This window comes from Panthera leo, chromosome A1, assembly GCF_018350215.1.
Source record: "Panthera leo isolate Ple1 chromosome A1, P.leo_Ple1_pat1.1, whole genome shotgun sequence".
Lineage (NCBI taxonomy): Eukaryota > Metazoa > Chordata > Mammalia > Carnivora > Felidae > Panthera > Panthera leo.
In genome coordinates, this window is record NC_056679.1 from 152,224,304 (window position 1) to 152,238,028 (window position 13,725).

Sequence of the window (13,725 nt, forward strand, 5' to 3'; positions counted from 1 at the left end):
TTAACTCTCCCTCTAAATCAGTCATGAGACTATAATATAAGCTCTAATACAATACAACATCACACATTCACATATAGTTGTATAGCTATACAGTGTGATATAAACTCAAATGCAGCACACCTTCACACATGCCATAATATTCATGTGAACATGACAGACACTTTCTGTCTTGAAATTAAGAAACATGGAAAACAACATCTTAAATTTATCTTACTGACATCATTGCATATGTTTAGATAATATGTAAAAGAGATTCTTACAGCATTATTTGTATAGCAAAACACAGGAAAATACCCAAATAAATGGCATGTTTGTTAAAGTAAACAAAGAAAAAGAGACAACAAAAAAATAGACTTTTTAATACAGAGAAAAGCTGGTGGTTATCAGAGGGGAGGTGGGTGGGGGGAGAGATGAAATAAAGGGTTAAGAGTACACTTATTGTGATGAGTACTGGGTAATGTACAGAATTGTTGAACCATTATACGATAATTGCATACTTGAAATTAATATACTATATGTTAATTATGCTTCAATTTAAAAAATATGACACACATAAACACAAAAGTAAATGGAAAACTACACAACCATTTATGATATGACTTAAATTTCAAATCAAAAGCTCTTTCTTTTTTAAGTATATACAGTATTGCCTTTTAAAAAGGACACATTGGAGGGCGCCTGGGTGGCTCTGTCGGCTAAGCATCTGACTTTGGCTCAGGTCATGATCTCACAGTTTGTGCGTTCGAGCCCTGCGTCGGGCTCTGTGCTGACAGCTCAGAGCCTGGAGCCTGCTTCAGATTCTGTATCTGTCTCTCTCTGCCCTTCCCCCGCTTGTGCGCTCTCGCTCTCTCTCTCTCTCTCTCAAGAATGAATAAACATTAAAATTTTTTTGAAAATAAAAGAAAATAAAAATAAAAAGGACACATGAAAAATAAAATCACGATCAGAATACCAAGTTAATTTACAGTGAGAAATACATTTACTTCAGCAATCAGAATTCTCTTGTCCAGATAACCAATTTTCTTTTTAAAGCAGACCTATATGGAAGACCAAATAATGATCAAATGCTTGCTCAATAACCATGGAATTAGAAGAGGATTTAGTTAGCTAAATCAATGTTTAATGGCATCAGGACAAGAGAGTATATGTCTCCATTTGTAGATAATAGAAACATCTTTTTATTAGGTTTGGAGTACATGAAGGTTGTTGTTAGGTACAACCCATTGCAGTCTTTTCCTGAGAAATTATGATTTAGCAAATGGGACCACACATCACCAAAGCCCTTTAGCTAAAACATGCTTCCCTCCCTTGGAAAAGCTGCATGGACACATCCAAAGTTTACCTCTGTGACTTTTCTTTCTCTAAACTCCATGGCCCAATATTCTTTATTGTTAGATAAATTTTTCAATATCTTCATTCAGAATAAAATTTCCTAGATGTATCTTTGAAGCAACTTAACATTTCCCAGTTCTGATGCACTTATATAAAAATTTTAGTTTATGCGGCACCTGGGTAGCTCAGTTAAGCATCTGACTCTTGATTTCAGCTCAGATCATGATCTCACAGTTTGTGAGATTGAGTCTCACATCAGTCTTTGTACTAACAGTGTGGAGCCTGCTTCGGATTCTCTCTCTCCCAATCTCTCTGCCCCTCCCCCACTTGTACATATGCTCGCTCGCTCTCTTTCTCTCTCAAAATAAATAAATAAACTTAAAAAAATTAGTTTAGAAGGTGAATAGAAGATGGTGGTGGAGTAGGAGGATCCTAGGATCACCTCATCCCATGAATACAGCTAGACAACTATCAAAGCATCCAATATCCCAGAAATCAGTCTGAAGACTGGCAGAACAAACTCCTCAACTAAAGGTACAGAAGAGGCCACACTGAATAAGGTAGGAAGTGTGGAGATGTGGCTTGGGAGAGAAATGGATCATGGGTACTATGGTGGGGAAAAAGCCATGGTTGTAGAGAAGGGTGAGAGGCAGACTAGCACACAAACGAACACACAGGAAAACAAATCCCCATAGCAATTGGCTTGGAAAGCAAGAGGGCCTGAATTTTGTGAGTTCTTGTAAACAAGGGGGTTTAAAGTCTAGAGTTTTAAAGGTCAGCATGATTGGTTCTAGGAGACCTGGGAAGACATGGGGGCTGTTCTTAGAGAAAAGGCAGGGCAAATGGCCTTTAGACATAAATCACAGAAACAGTGATCTGAAGAGTTCCTGGGGCACACAGTGGGGAGGTTAGTTGCTCATCTAGGAGTGTGTCCCAGGGAGGCAGCATTGAGAGAGAGATCCCTCCAGGAACAAAGGAACTGCCATGTGTCATTTTCCTCTCTTATCCTTCAGCACAAGCACAGGGCCATCTGCAGGAACCAGGGTAGTTATAGAAACATTTTCTACCTAACTTGCTTGCATCAACCCTCCTTACCCCCCACACTCTGGAAGAACCACCCTTCCTACTCATGCTTGCCTCAGACTCAGTGCAGCAAGCCCCCCACCCCCACTCCCCGCCAGAAAACCAGCTCCAACTCCGGCCAACACTGTATCTCTTGACCTGGGAGTTTTGCAAGGCCTCAATTCTGGTGGCAGCAGCAACAGGTCTCATTTCACAAGAAGACCAAGTTTAACACCTAGTTAAAACATGCCACATTCAGGCCAGGGACCAAACACTGCCCATAAGAGGCAAAGAGAGCCTCTGCAGATAATTTGACTGAAGGATAAAGCAGCCAGGACACAACAGCAGAATGCATGTAGCACACATTGGAGACACTCCTGGAAGTGCCAGGCCCTGGGCAATTGGGAATACTACAAAGCAAGGCACTATAGAACCTCTCCTTCACAGGGCTGCAACTCTAAAAAAATGGGGATGTAGCCAACTTTCCTAACACATAGAAACAGGCACAGAGACTTAGACAAAATGAAAAGACAGAGGAATTTGTCCTAAATAAAAGAATAGAACAAGGCCACAGCCAGAGATCTAAGGAAAACAGATATAAGTAACATACCTGATAGAGAATTTAAAGCAATGATCATAAAGATACTCACTGGGCTTGAGAAAAGAGTGAAAGACATGAGTGAGACTCTCAACACAGAAATAAGGAATAATATAGCAGAGATAAAGGGTTCAATAAACAAAATGAGAAACATGATTGATGGACTGAACAGCAGGATGAAAGCAAAGGAATGAATTAGTAATCTAGAAGACAGAGCAATGGAAGAGAGAAAGCTGAAGAGAGAAAAAAGAATTATGTAAAACAAGAATAGATTTAGGAAATTCAATAACTCCATCAAACATTATAACATTCATATTATAGGAATGTTAACAGAAAAAAAGAGAGAAAAGGTGGAAGAAAATAATTTGAAAAAATAATAGCTGAAAACTTATCTAATCTAAGGAAAGAAACAGATATCTAGATCCAGGAAACACAGAGAACTCCCATCAAAATCAACAAAACAAGACATATTATAATTAAAATGGCAAATACAGTGATGAAGAAAAAAAATTAAAAGACAGACAAAAGAAATCAGTAACTTACAAGGGAAAACCTATAGGCTAGCAGGAGATTTTTCACCAGAAACTTTACAAAACAGAAGGGAGTGACATGGTATATTCATGGTATATTGGACAGGAGAAGTGTGCAGCCAAGAATATTCTGTCCATCAAGGTTATCATTCAGAACAGAAAGAAAGATAAAGAATTTCCCCAAACAAAAACTAAAGGAGTTCATGACCACTAAACCAGCCATGCAAGAAATATTAAAGAAGACTCTTTGAGTGGAAAAGAAAGACCAAAAATGACAGCATGAGGCTAGGAAACAGAAAAGCAATAAAAATGAATACTTCTGTAAAAAAAAATCAGTCAAGGAAAACACACAATATTGTGAAGGATGTAAAATATGACACCATATACATAAAATGTGGGGAAGAATAAAGAATGGGTTCAAACTTAAATGACCATCAACTTAACACAGACTGCTATAAGGCGAAGATAGTATACACAAATCTAATGGTAAACGCAAATAAAAAACTACTACTAAATATATAAAAAGTAAAGACAAGGAAATCCAAGTATATCACTAAAGAAAACCAGTGAACCATTAAAGAGAGAAAGACAAGAAAGGATCAGAGAAAGTCTTCAGAAACAACCACAAAACAAGTAATAAAACAGCTATAAATACATATTTATCAATAATTACTTTGAATGTAAATAGACTAAATGCTCCAACCAAAAGACAAAGGGTGACAAAATGGATTAAAGAACAAGATCCATCTATATGCTGTCTCTGAGAGACTCGTTTTAGACCTAAAGACACCAGAAAAATGAGAGTGAAGGGATAAAGAAACAGTTATGATACAAATGGAGGTCAAAACAAAGCAAAGGTAACAATATTTATATTGGACAAAATAAACTTTAAAAGAAAGACTGTGGTGGCACCTGTGTGGTTCACTCAGTTAAGTGTCCAACTTCAGCTCAGGTCCTGATCTCATAGTTTGTGAGTTCAAGCCCCGTGTCAGGCTCTGTGCTGACAGCTTGGAGCCTGGAGCCTGCTTCAGATTCTGTGTCTTATTCTCTCTCTGCTCCTCCCCCACTTGTGCTCTATCTCTCTCTCAAAAATAAATGTAAAAAAAATTTTTTTTAAATAAAGACTGTAATGAGACAAAGAAGGACACTATATAATAATTAAAGGGGAAAATCCAAAAAGAAGATAAAACAATTGTAAATATTTATGTACCCAATATGGAAGCAACCAAATATAACAGTTAATAACAAACATAAAGGGACTAATCAGTAATAATACAATAATAGTAGGGGACATTAACACCCCACTTACATCAATGGACAGACTGTCTAAACAGAAAATCAAGAAGGAAACAGTGGCTTTGAATGACACACTGGACCATGTGGATTTAACAGATATATTCAGAACATTCCATCCTAAAACAGAAAAATATACATTCTTTTCAACCACACATGGAACATTTTCCAAAATAGATCACATATTAGGCTAGAAAACAAGCCTCAACAAATTCAAAAAGATCAAAGTAATACCATGCATCTTTTCTGACCACGATACTATGAAACTAGAAGTCAACCACAAGAAAAAATCTAAAAAGATCATAAACACGTGGAGGTTAAAAACATACTACTAAATAATGGATGAGTTAATAGGAAATAAAAGAAAAGAGCAAAACAGTACAGGGAAACAAATGAAAATGAAAACAAAATGATCCAAAACCTTTGGGACACAACAAAAGTAGTTTCAAGGGGGATGCTTATAGCAATACAGGCCTATCTCAAGAATCAAGAAAAATCTCAAATAACCTAACTTTATACCTAGAGGAGTTAGGAAAAAACAACACACAAAACCTAAAAAATAGCATAAGGAAGGACATAATACAGATTAGAGCAGAAATAATTTACATGGAAACTAAAAAAAACAATAGATCGATGAAACCAGAAGCTGGTTCTTTGAAAAAAATCAACCAAATTTCTAAACTTTTAGCCAGATTTATCAAGAAAAAAGAGAGAAAGGACCCAAATAAATAAATCACAAATGAGAGAGGAGAAATAACAACAACCACCACAGAAATACAAACAAGTGTAAGAGAATACTATGAAAAACTATATGCCAACAAAGTGGACAACCTAGAGGAAATGGATAAATTCCTAGAAACATAAAACCTACCAAAACTGAACGAAGAAGAAATAGAAAGTTTAAACAGAATGATTAACAGCAAAGAAATGGAATCAGTAATTGAAACACTCCCAACAAATGAAAGTTCAGGACCAGATAGCTTCACAGGCAATGTTAATACATTTAATAAAGAAGTATTAACTCTTCTGTAAATGTTTGAAACTCTATCATATTTACAGGAGTTAATACCTATTCTTATCAAGCTATTCAAAAAAAAATAGAAAAGGAAGGAAAACTTCCAAATTCATTCTTTGAGGCCAGCATTACCCTATACCAAAACCAGATAAAGACACCACCAAAATAGAGAATTACAGTCCAATATCTCTGATGAACATAGATACAAAAGTCCTCAACAAAATACTAACAAACCAAATCCAACAATACATTAAAAAAATCATTCATCACGATTAAGTGAGATTTATTCCTGGGTGTTAAGGGATGGTTCAATATTTGCAAATCAATCAATGTGATATATCACATCAATAAGAGAAGGGATAAGAATCATATGATCATTTCAATAGATGCAGAAAAAGCACTTGCCAAAGTAAAACATCCATTCATGATAAAAATCCTCAACAAAGTACATTTACAGGGAACATATATCAAGATAATAAAGGCCATATGTGAAAAACCTACAGCTAACATCATCCTTAATGGGGAAAACTGAAAGCCCTTCCCCTAAGGTCAGGAACAAGACAAGGATGTCCACTATCACCACATTTATTCACCATAGTAGTGGAAGTCCTAGCCACAGAAATCAGACAACAAAAAGAAATAAAAGGCATTCAAATTGGTAAGGAAGAAGTCAAACTTTCATTTTTTGCAGATGAATTTGATACTATATATAGAAAACCCAAAAGACTCCACCAAACAACTGCTAGAACTAATAAATTCAGTAAAGTCACAGGATACAAAATCAATCTACAGAAACTTGTTATATTTCTATATGCCAATAATGAAGCAGCAGGAAGAGAAATTAAGAAAACAATCCTATTTACAATTGCACCAAAAATAGTAAGATACTTAGGAACAAACTTAACCAAAGAGGTAAAAGACCTGTATTCTAAAAACTATCAAACACTTATGAAAGAAATTGAAGACTACACAAAGAAATGGAAAACATTCCATGCTCATGGATTGGTGGAACAAATATTGCCGAAATGTCTCTACTTCCCAAATCAATCTACATATTTAATACAATCCCTATCAAAACACCAACAGCATTTTTCACAGAAATAGAACAAACAATTCTAAAATTTGTATGGAATGAAAAAAGACCTCCAATAGCTAAAACAATCTTGAAAAAGAAAAGCATAGCTGGAGGCATCACGATTCCAGACTTCAAGTTATATGAGAAAGCTGTAGTAATCAAAACAGTATGGTAAAAGCACACAAACAGACACAGATTAGTGGAACACAACAGAAAATCCAGAAATAAACCCACAATTATATGATCAGTTTAACCTTTGACAAAGCAGGAAAGAATATCCAATGGGAAAAAAGACAGCCTCTTCAACAAATGGTTTTGGGAAAACTGGACGGCACCATGCAAAAAAATGAAACTGGACCACCTTTTTATACCAAAAACAAAAATACATTCCAAGTGGATTAAAGAGGGCGCCTGGGGGGTTCAGCTGGTTAAGTGTCTAACTCTTGATTTCAGCTTAGGTCATAATATCACAGTCATGAGACTGAGCCTCACACTAGACTCCATGCCCTGCATGCTTATGATTCTCTCTCTCCCTTTCCCCATTTCTCCCCAGATCACACACTCTTCCTCATATTCTCTCCCTCTCTCACTCTCTCTCTCTCTCAAAAAAATATATTAAAGACCTAAATGTGCAATCTAAAACCATAAAAATCTTAGAAAAGAACACAGAAAGTAATTTCTCTAATACCAGCTGGTGTAATCTTTTCTAAATAAATCCCTTGAGGCAAGAAAAATAAAAGCAAAAATAAACTACTGGGACTTGATCAAAACATAAAGCTTCTACACAGCAAAGGAGACAAAAACTAAAACTAAATCAGCAAACTAATCAACTAATCTAAAACTAATCAACAAAACTAAAAGGCCACCTACTGAATGAGAAAAGATATTTGCAAATGATATATCCAATAGAAGTTTACTATCCAAAATATATAAAGAACTAATACAACTCAAAACCCAAAAAACAAATAATCCAATTAATAAATGGGTAGAAGACACGAATAGGCATTTCTCCAAAGAAGACATCCAGATGGCTAACAGACACATGAAAAAATGATCATCATCACTTCCCATCAAGGAAATACAAATCAAAACAACAAGAATCACCTCAAACCTTTCAAAATGGCTAAAATAAAAAACACAAGAAACAACAGTATTGACAAGGATGTGGAGAAAAAGGAACTCTTCCACCGTTGGTGGGAATGCAAACTGGTGCAGCCACTCTGGAAAAGAATATGGAGTTTACTCAAAAAGTTAAAAATAGAAGGAACCTACAACCCAGCAATCGCACTATTGGTATTTACCCAAAGAATACAAAAACACTATTTCAAAGGGTTAAATGCATCCCTGTTTATAGGGATTATTTCTAATAGCCAAGATATGGAAACAGCCCAAGTGTCCAATGACTAATGAACAGATAAAGAAGTGGGATACACATACAATGGCATATTATTCAACCATAAGAAGGAATGAAATCTTGCCGTTTGAAATGACATGGATGGAGCTAGAGACCATAATACTATGTGAAGTAAGTCAGCCAGAGAAAGACAAATACCATACGATTTCACTCATATGTGGAACTTAAAAAACAAAAAAGAGATGGAGGCAAACCAAGAAACAGACTCTTAACAACAGAAAACAAACTGATGGTTACCAGGGAGGAGATGGGTGGGGGAATGGGTGAAATAGGTGATGGGGATTAAGGAGTGGAGTTGTCATGATGAGCAACTGAAAACAAACAAAAAAACAAGACACATTAACTGAAAAAAGCAAATTATAGGGAAAAACATTTTAATTTAAGTTTCTAGGGACAATCTTATTTCCTTCACTTCCAAATTATTCAAGGACGCTTCACCTTAAACCTCATGCAATCAATCTAAAGATTCTCTTTCACGCTATTCTTCAGTTCCTTGAAAATCCACATCAAATTAGAGAAATTAGAGAACTGATTATAGGATGTTTAAAAGTTTCCTGTCTCACCCTAAAAGTCTCAACTATAAGCCATCCAGGAACCTTCACGGTGAGTCACGAGAAGAATGTAGAACCAATCGAAACAAATCCAACTGTACAACTTGACCCTGAAAAGACAGTCAGTCCATGATTCACATCCAGAGTGGGGTCATGACATCAGAAAGAGGCAATATTTGAAATACTCTGGTAGGTAATTTCATAGTGCTAATTGGGAACTCAACTGGTAGCTAAATAAATGGGAAGATGTGACAATTTCTCAGAGGGAAGGTATATTGTTAACTCACAGTAAATATTTAAGAAAACAAAGCTGACATAGCAAGATCAATAGCAGACAAAATGAAATTAAAGGCAAATAGTATTAAAGAGATAAAGAGAACGTATATAATATTAAAACAATTCACCAATAGGATATTAAAACTGACTTTACATATACCTAAAAAGATAACGCTAAATAGATTTAAAAAATACTTACAGAATTGCAACAAAAATACTGACAAAACCTCAATCAAAATGGGATATGTTAGCATTTCTCTTTCTGTAACTGACAAAACAAACAGACAAAAAAAGGAAAAGAGATATACAAAATTTGAACAACACATTTAGATGACTCTATTAGATATATTTAGAATGCTGCAGTCCCCAAAATATAAAACATATATTCTTTTTAAGCACAGACACTTTTACATATATTGATCAAGTGTTAGGTCATAAGGAAATCTCAACAAATAAAAAAAAAAATCACTACCATACAGATCATGCTGTCTGACCATAGTTAAATAAGAAATGAGTAATAAAAATATCATACAGTACATGTTGGAAACTAAAAATACATTTCAAAATAGTTCTTATGTTAAATAATAAATATGTAAATAAAGCATATGATAAACAGTAAATCATTAAATAATGCATTGGTAAAGAAGAGGAAATTTTGAAATATTTAAAATTGAATGGCAATGAAAGAATTGCATTAAAAAAACTAGTGGACTTCATCTAATGCAAAATTTAGAGGTAAGTTTATAATCCGAAATAGATTTGTTAAAAAATAAGGATGATTCAAAATTAGCAAAGAATTCAGAAAACCAGCAAAAGAGCAAAGTAAAATCAAAGAAATAGGCAAGATGGTAAATTAGGATGGCAAAAGTTAAAATAGAAAAAATTATAGAAATTATCAACAAAGTTGGGTACATTAGAATAACTAGTAGAAAAATACTTAGCAGACTGAGAGAAAAAATTATAAGTTTCAAAGGTTTAAAGGATATATATAGAATATAATCATTGAAAGAGTAAAGATTTTTAACATCATAGTACTATAAGCAAATAAATGACAACACATTATCCAATTTCAATGAAATTTACTTTTCTAGAAAAATATACACTATCAAAAATAACTAAAGAATAATGGAAACTTAAAAGGATCATGAATGTTCAAAAACACAAATCATTAATCCCAAAGCCATTCCCATGAAAAAGATATGAACCAGAGACAATTTTAGAAACAATGCTACAGTGGCATCTGGGTGGCTCAGTCAGCTAAGCATCCAACTCTTGATTTTGGCCCAGGTCATGATCTCACGGTTCCTGAGTTCGAGCTCTGCCTTCAGGCTTCGTGCTGTGCAGAGCCTACTGGGGATTCTCTCTCTCTCCATCTCTCTCTCTCTCTCTGCCCCTCCCCTGCTAGGGTGCACTCACTCTCTCTTTCTCTCTCTCTCTCTAAAAATAAATAAATGAACTTAAAAAAATCTGATCTATAAATAAATAAATAAATAAAGCTACAAAGCTTTCAATAAACAGATAATTTCCATTTTTTGAAATCTGCTCAGGAAGTCTGAAAAGAAAAAAAGCTATCCAACTCATTTCATGAGGCGAGCATAAGTATCATTCCCAACCCAGACAAAACTATTCATGAAACCTAAAAAACAGATTCTAAAATTTATACCTAAGAATAAAGAACCAAAAATAACTATGGCAATTTTGAAGAAGAAAGAGGAGGAAGAGGAGTTTACTGAACAATAGAACATAATAAAGAGCCCAAAAATGTATCTACACATAAATGGCAACTTTCGATAGACCAAATATTTATACTTTGATGAGAAAAGAACAGATTATTTAGTAAAAAATGCTGGATCCCTTTGCTAATTACATAGAAAACAATTTATTGTTTCTCCATGAATAGGAGTATCAAGTAGAATAAGGAAATTGGATCCCTCTCTACAGCACTTACAAAATCAATTCCAGATACCTTAAAAAAACTATTTCGTAAAGGATAAAACTTGAAAACTTTTAGGAGAAAATTTTAGAGAATATTTTATGGCCACAGTAAAGAAAAATATGTCTTAAATAACAAACATAAAAGCAGGGTGGGAGAGTAAATTGACTATATTAAAGTTTAAAACTGTGCTATGACAATAGATTCCACAAACTTAGCTAAAAGACACATTCATTTAATTTCAAAACATATGCTTAGAAAACATAATTGTATACTGTATAACAAACAAGATGAAAGTATTCCTAATATATAAAATACAACAGTAAGCAAAGTAAAATTATCAAATAGAAAAATGGGCAACAGTTATGTACCTTCCCAAATGGGAAAAGCTCAATGTCGAATAAGTATATTAACATGTACTCAACCTCCTCCACTTGAATCAAGGAAATCCAAATTAAAAAAAAAAAATACAACAGCATTTTACCCCCAAAATATAGGGAAAAAAATTTAAATGCTAAGAGTTGGTCTGAGTGTGGTAAAGAGGATCTAGTATACAATGCAAGTAACAGTGTAAATTTAAAAAGAATTTGGCAATATCTCATCAAGTTAAAGATGTATATATATTAGGTCCAAGAATTTCACTGCTGGGCATATATACTAGAATTAAATCTACATATATATATATATATATATATATATATATATACACATACATATACATATGTATACACAAGAAGACTTAAACAATGATGTTCATTGCAGCACTTTTTGTACTAGAGAAAAACTGCAAGTTAATATCCATCAGTAAGTTAACGATATATATAAATGATATAAATACAAGTATACCTTTCTAAATGGGACACTATGGGTTAAGGTTGGTAAAACAGAATCTATGTATTAAAGCTGATGGATTTTGAAAACATAATGGTAAATTACGGAATTTCCTGAATGCTATACATATTGCATGCTTCCCTCTATAAAAATATAAAAGCACACAAACAATATTCTGTTTTTCATAGATTCATACATAAGTAGTAAAAGGAAAAAAAAAAGGAAAACATTTTTAGGAGCCAACTTAAGGAGCATGGTGGCTCAAGAGGGGAGAGTAACAGCATCTGCAAGGACCACAGCAAAGGGGCCAGAAGTTTTATCTACACTTCTATTGAAGTCTGTAGCTAAAATGGCATGATACTACAATGCTTAAAATTTGGTAGCTATATAGGTGTTAATTACATTAATCTTTATAATTGCTTATGTTTTTTAATATGTCATAAGTTAAATAAAAATCTCAAGCTTCAAAAAGAGAGAAAACAAATAAAACTGGCCTCTGTCTGAATACAATTTCCTTAGGTATTGCTTATCAGACCAAAGTACCCATAACCCTGTGAACACACAGCACTGTGCTGGGGACTCATCAAAGTCACATAAATAAGCCACATCTTCCAGGAACATCAATGTTGTTTAGGCACTAAAGAAATATACATAATTATAATAATATAACAAACATAGATATTCATGGGTGAGACTTTGAGTTGCCTTTTATTATCTCTAACCTTCATGTAGGTATCTCCTCCATTCTATTCTTTCATCAATTGTCTTCACTATCACCTACAGGTACCATTGGAGGTATTTCTGCAGAAATATTTGCTAAGCATTGCCCTAGGAGAAATCACATGACCCCATCAAATTCCCTTCACAACAAGAATCTACACCACGATGAAGAGCCCAAAGGGACAAAATAGGCTTATATGGATTTACTCAACATTTGAACCTTTGTGTTAATAATCCTCTTTTTTCAGCTTTATGACTTTTATGTTCATTGGAGGCATAATAGCCTGATAAATGCCAGTGGATTTCTTTTATGAATTGGGATTTGGTATGATGCATTAATCCTAAAATGAAGGACACTGTAAACAACTTCACAAAATTCTAAGAACACAGCTAAAAAAAATGTTGACGATATTATGTAATGTCATTTTATGAAGACTCTCAAAAGTAATTTCTTTCTGATCTGATTTCAAAGAAGTCTTTGTTTCTCCAAAGTCACTGGTTTGTCATTATATTTTGAGTAAAGTGAATTGTGGAACAGGTCATACTTCTCTTTTGAGTAAGAGTGAAATGTGGCTGACTGGTGTAGGTAATGCTATTTGGTACATTTTTCTTTTTCTTTTCTTTTTTTTTTTTGTTAACAATTTTTGGTGTAGCTTTATATCTTCACTTTCGTTTATTTCTTCTTTAAAGCCTACTTTTTTCTATTTTGTTTAATTTTATGGAACTCTACAAACTGCCTTAAGTCTGAAATAAACAAGAGTAAATAAATAAATAATAGCCCATAGGATAAAAATACACACTTGACAAAGTTTACCAACTATAGATGTAATTTTTGCTGCTTAGTTAACTATTTGGGATTTTTTTAATCATGTAAATTTCTCAATTTTTGCCCTAAAATCATATGGTCTTTTTTCTTTCAATTTATTCTTCATTTGTTTTTAATCTGACAGTAACTATACCTCTGAACTTTGGGATCAAAGGGACAATGTAAAGGCATTGATTTCAGAGTAAAAACTGATGAAACCAAGAAATGACTGCCACAAATGAGTAAACCAAGAAATTACTCTGCCACAAATGAGTTATATAACTTTGACC